The 5,830-nt window shown below is 42.2% G+C and overlaps 1 long non-coding RNA gene across 1 annotated transcript in view; it reads right to left on the reverse strand.

The window, feature by feature from the left end:
• LOC132070336 (uncharacterized) overlaps positions 1–5,741 on the reverse strand; it is a 9,797-nt gene extending 4,056 nt beyond the window's left edge. The window contains exons 1-2 of the long non-coding RNA XR_009417949.1: positions 5,604–5,741; positions 1,798–1,993 (exon numbers count right to left, since the gene is read on the reverse strand). This is a non-coding gene — a long non-coding RNA (uncharacterized LOC132070336). The remainder of the gene's footprint in view (positions 1–1,797; positions 1,994–5,603) is intronic.
• Between the last annotated feature and the right edge of the window lie 89 nt (positions 5,742–5,830).

The following is a 5,830-nucleotide window of genomic DNA, read 5'->3' on the forward strand; positions in this document are numbered from 1 at the left end:
GGTTCCCCAGAGATGATGCTGTCTTGGCAGAAAGTTCGCACAAAGCCACCTTTGCAATATGGTGTATAGGTTTTGGTCACCCCATTAAAAAGCTGCTATTTCACTGGGTAACAGCTGGCAGGAGACAGGCTTTGGATGATGACCAGTGTTAATTGTGGGCAGCAAGTGCATCTTGAAGCAATAAGCAGAAGCAAATCAAGTGGAAAAGGCTCACTACTGCTTGGAAGTTTGAACTGAGGAAAAAGATAGTGGAAGAGGTTCAGGTATTAATGCATGGAATATGGAGATTTATATAATGGACTTTGCAGTGATGTGTGTCAGGATGCAGTAAAATTTTAGCTACAGAAAAACCGGCCAAATTGTAACTCAGCTGACCATAATACAACATAATGTTGTCTCATTGCAAGCCAACCTATCAGCTAGCAGAACTGAAATGAAAATATTCAAAGCAGAACAAGTTTTAGTAAGTTAAATGCCTGCAGATGCCTCTTGTGGTATGAAAGGTCATTGTCAGGTATATAAATAGTTAATATTTACAGCTGAGAGCAAGATACGGAGAAGAATCTTTCCCTTCAGGTTTCACCAAAATAAAGCATAGATTTTCAGAGAGGTTTCTTTAAATAAGGCAGAGCTCCTCCTTAAAGCATCAGAGGCCTTTCATTGCTTCAGCACAAAAGTTTAGGGACATTCCCCAACAGTTCAGCCTCTGTTGGGAAATAAAGTTTCCACAAAATCAACTTTTTATTCAAGGAAAAATCAAATCACTTTTGCCTGAAGCATTCAGGTTTCCTCTGGGAAAAAAAAACAAACAAAGTATTTTCTTCAATACATGGGTTTGACCCAAACCAAATATTTCAGTTTATTTTTTAGCTGAACAAGAATATATTATTTCAACTCAGTTCAACTTGAAACTGCCTCTGGGTGTGCTGTCATGGTGGATATGAATTGCCCAGGAGAATCTGGGAATAAGACAATTTGCATCACAGCTGGTTAGCTGGCTCATAAGAAAATATTATTAATACAACAATATTAAAGTATCATATTTAGAACAACAAGACTGAAGCAATATATTTGGATACTTCCAAATCAAAATCCTTCATAACTTTTCCTCCCACTAAGAAATTTTGATACAGGGAGATAAATTTTTAAATGGGTAAAATAGCACGAGAAAAATAAATAATTCTGACTCTAATTTCCAGCCAACTAATCATTCCATCAGTTTTATGCCACAGTAATTCTATTGATCTCCACTGGAATGACACAACCTAAAGGGGTTGAAGGTACAGTGTTACCAATCTGACCCCAGTGCATGGGTTTAGGCAGATAAAAGATATGTCTTAAGGTGCTCTGCATTCTCTTTCACATTTGAGTTCCCCTTGGCACTGTAAGTATGCACAGGAACTTTTAGATCCTGAACTAATAATGTGGTTGGAAAGGATGACACCCCACAAATCTTCAGGAATATGGCACATCTTTCCAAAACACAGGGATGAATAAGACAATCAGGTTTTTAAAAGCAAGCTATGAATTCAGCTTCACTTGGGATTGAACAGAGATTGAAACTAGAATTAGTGTGTGAGATAGACAAAAAATTTAGAGAGCTTGAGTTATATATATATATATACGTATGTATATTTTCTTTTTACTTGGAAATTGTAGTTAGACTGAGTTATTCCAGCTTTCTCTTCAGCCTCAAATTCTCATACTCCATTGTCATTCAAAAGCAATTCAGAGCAAATTATTACAGACATCCTGTTTCACAGCAAAGACTCCTACAACACCATGCCAGTTACTCACCTCAGGTTTACAGTCACCAGGACACAGTGCTCTGGTGCTGCAACACCCAGCTTGCTCAGGACCATCACCTGTGAACAGCAAGGCTGAGATGAGGGATGTTGTTCCAGCATGATTTTCAGAAGGCTCATGTCAAGCTGTTGTCACCTCACTACAATGGCATGGGTCTAGAAGGCTGAGAGGTCCAGAATGAACTTAACTGCATCAAAAAGAGAGGAGGGTTTTTAGTTATTAGTCCTGGTTTGTAATAACTAGCCTCTGATTCACATCCAACAGCCCCTGATAAATGCAAACAGAGACACCAAACTGTAGTAGTCTCAACAGCAGCACAAATTATTCACATTTCACTTGCCTCCATATCTATCCACTTATAGATATAAAAGTGATTGATTAACATCCTCAGTTACTCCTACATTTACTGATTACAAAATCTATTCAGAATGCCAGAGAGCAATGGCAAGCTCAGAAATTGGGGATTTTTACACCTGAAACAATCATGAGAACACCAAATTTGAATTATGTAAACTAGATTTTTAACTTCTCCACTTTCAGATGAAAATTGTTGAAAAGCAGCATTTCTAGGAAGTGTTTATGTGCACCATGCCAAGCATAAAATCCCTGCTGAAGAGAACAAAATAATGGCCTGCAAAAAATTTCCAAGCAGAGCTAGGGAACAGGGGAGGGGCTGTCATGAATTTGTTACGTTGGTGCCTTCCAGAAATTAAAAAGCAATATGCAGTCTGTTCCCATGCCAGCTGTGTTTCTAGAGACTGCTTTCTGTCTACCACAACCACATTATTGCCATTTTAAGCTAATATTCCACTTAATTTCCATGGGCTGGGGCAGAGCGCAGCTGCCTGCTCTTAGCGCAGACACACTGCTTGGGACTGCAGGTCGCAGCGTCCAGGGCTCTGCTGCTCTCCACCTGCAAACTCCTTGGTTTAAAGTGGAAGAGCGTGGCACCTACACCTTCCCAGATCTTTCCACCTTGAGGAAAAGCAGTGGTCAAGGCTGGTTTGGACATGACTGATCACCCAGGAGTTGTTCCACACCGAATTCTCAAGGTAGGGCTCACTCTTGGTTTTGCAGATGGATGAGAGCCCTGGTACTCTCTTTTTGTTGGGCTCTGCAAATGAAGATTGGACACTCTTTTGCTTGATAGCTGCAGTGATACTTTATGGAAGGAAAGCAATTTTCAGGTTCTTGGGAGAAGGTGAGATGAGTAACTTTTGCAGTCAAAATAAAATAAAAATCCTGAGATAAAAAATACGATAAACTCATGATCAGTTGCACATCCAACACACTTGCTAGAAGATGTAAGATCACAAATTTGTCTCTGATATGTCAACCTGCACAAAACTAGTTTCTTTATCAATGCTTCCTGTGCAAACCTACAAGAAAATTTAATATGCCTGTGCCTCAGTTTCACATATGTCAAACTGCTTTCTGTCAGGAAAGCTAAATTTTCAGAAGGTGCTCAGACCTTGTGGTAGATACTCATGTGTCTACAGATACACCAAAGTAAACAGTGCAGTCCTTAAATGGAGAGTTTACAACTGTAGCTGCAAGGTCTTAGGCAAGGCAACATTCAGCTGGCTTGCACTTCACTTGATGTTCTTGATGTCCTGAGTAGAGCTGCAGTTTTAAATGAGTCATTGCACACACCCAACCACACTGTTTGTCAAGGTCCAACTCAGGCCAAGTTTGGAAGAAATTAACTTCTGTAGCTGATATGCAAATATGACAAGAAGTCAATTATCTTACTTCATAAATAGTGAACAGCCAGGGCTCATTGATCTCTCCTGCAGAGCAGTGGACTGTTTGCCAGGGCCATTGCTTTGAGTAGTAGCCCTCAAGGTTACTCCTCAGAGTTGAGAGATCCCTTGACTCAAGAGATTCTCAGTAAATGAATAATAGCATGGTAAAACTCTGAAATCTTAGCTAAGTAACACAAAAGATTGATTGTGCACATATAATCCTTCAGATATAAACTGTGTACTAAGTTTGGAATTCGGCACACATAAACTCCCTTCTAAGAAGGAGTTTAGAACACTTTAGAACACAAGGAGGTCTTTTCTGAGCCTCATGACTCAACAGGAGAGTCTCTCTCCCTGCCTGATTTGTCTGACCCTGTCCTTTATGCCATAAATAATCAAGTGCACCTTGTCATCAGATCTTATTAAACCCTCCTCACATTTACCATGAAGCTTGGCAAAATTACTGGGTTGTATCAATAAACATATTGCTACTCTTTCTTAGGAGTGGCACCCATGACACACCCATGAGTGCTACGCTATAGCTGTCAGGGCCCAGAGCCAGCCTTCTAAGAAAGCAGCAGGACCCCTGGGCTCCTCACAAAGGTGGTATGCAGCCCTAGCCAAGGGGTCCTGAGCCCTGTTCTGCACAGTGACTGCATTCAGCAGAATTGGAGCCCACCCTCTGCATCAGATATGCACTCTCACATTTGTGGGGACGGGCACCAAACCCTGTGGAGCATGGATGCCAAATTCACCTGGTGAACACACTAACCCATTTGGTTATTGTATGAAAGGAGAGAGAAAAGTTCCTTGTCTGGCTTCTGGGTTAGACTGTCAGGGCCAAAACATTTCTTGCTAAATCCAGCATTACCACCTTTTTTTTTTTACCAGTTTGTGTTGTCTGATAGTCTTCTGGCCTCACCTGGGAAACTAGCACTGCCATGACACATTTCCAAGTCCCACATGGGCATTAGTGGGAGCTACTGCCTCATCTGCCCAGTCTTGCTGGGTTCACCTGTGGGTAAAACTGGCTCCAAAAAACTTTACTGTGAAAGGCTTTCTTTAACTGTGCCCCACTGATCTGAATGGGCTTCAGTGTGTGCCCTGAGATTCACTTTGGTATGGTTTTGGGTCCATGAAGAGATCAGCACATGTCTAGTAAGGCTACATGTGTCTGAAGCTCCCTGGGATCTGCAGCAGGGTTATCAGTGCTGCATACAGGGCTAAGCTATGGGAGCAGCCTGCAGCTCCCAAGGATCTGCCAGGACTCACGGGTTCCCAGTGACACTGGCACCTCTCTGAGCTCTCACTGTGACCTGCCTGAGCCTGCCTGTTTAAAGCCATTGTTCCCACCATGAGGGAAGTCTGTAATATATTTCAGGATGTGCAGGTGAGCAGCAGACCCACTCAGCAACACTTTTGACAACTCTAAGTCTCAGAAAGTCTGGGAGCTGTTTTTTTTTAGGTTGAAAATGGAAGAGTTGGCTATTTCTTCATGTATGTCCAGGCAGCAGAAGTAAAAGGCAGAAGCAGTGTCAGGCTGTTTTGTTTCCCCTTTGCTCTACACACTTTGCTTTACATAACTGTTTCATTCGGGATGCCTGCTTGGGACAGGCTGCTGGAGTTAGCATTTACATCTATCTCCTGACAAAAGAGTGTGACATCAGAGTGACTCCAGTTTTTTATAAATATCTATTACCAATTTGATTCATATGTCAGCACAGACCTGGAGTTAAAACTGAAGGGGACTGACTATTATGCCTGCCTTTTAAGGCTGGTGGAATTTCCCCTCTTTAGGGAAAAAACTTCTCACTTACATATTTCACTAGTATCTACCATTGCAAGCCTTAGATTTTGTCTCTCTCAAGCCTGCATCCTGTAAATCCCTGTAATTGCATGCAGCTGTTTGTGAGCCACCCGCTGCAAATTGAAAGCATGTACTGAAAAAGCCCCCAAGCAGAGAACCTCTTAAACAAGCACTGAAAAAGCTGCTGGTTTACCAAAAAGACCCTCTCTGCTCTGCCCTCCCCTGCCCTCCTCTGCTGTTGCTACCTTGCAGTTTCTGACATCCAGAGAGTGGGAGGTCTGACGATCCGAACAAGGCAGCAAGGGAGAAATTCCATTCCTGTTGCAATCAGTAATTCCTCCGTGCAGGCTGCTTTCTCAGGAGCGTGTGCGCGTGCTTTCCTTTGTGTCACTTCAAGAAGGGCTCTGATATTATTATTACTTTAAATATAGCTTGCCCCGGGGCGGGGAAATGCACAAGGAAAGAGCCGGCG

This window comes from Ammospiza nelsoni, chromosome 2 (genome assembly GCF_027579445.1).
Source record: "Ammospiza nelsoni isolate bAmmNel1 chromosome 2, bAmmNel1.pri, whole genome shotgun sequence".
NCBI classification, from domain to species: Eukaryota; Metazoa; Chordata; class Aves; order Passeriformes; family Passerellidae; genus Ammospiza; species Ammospiza nelsoni.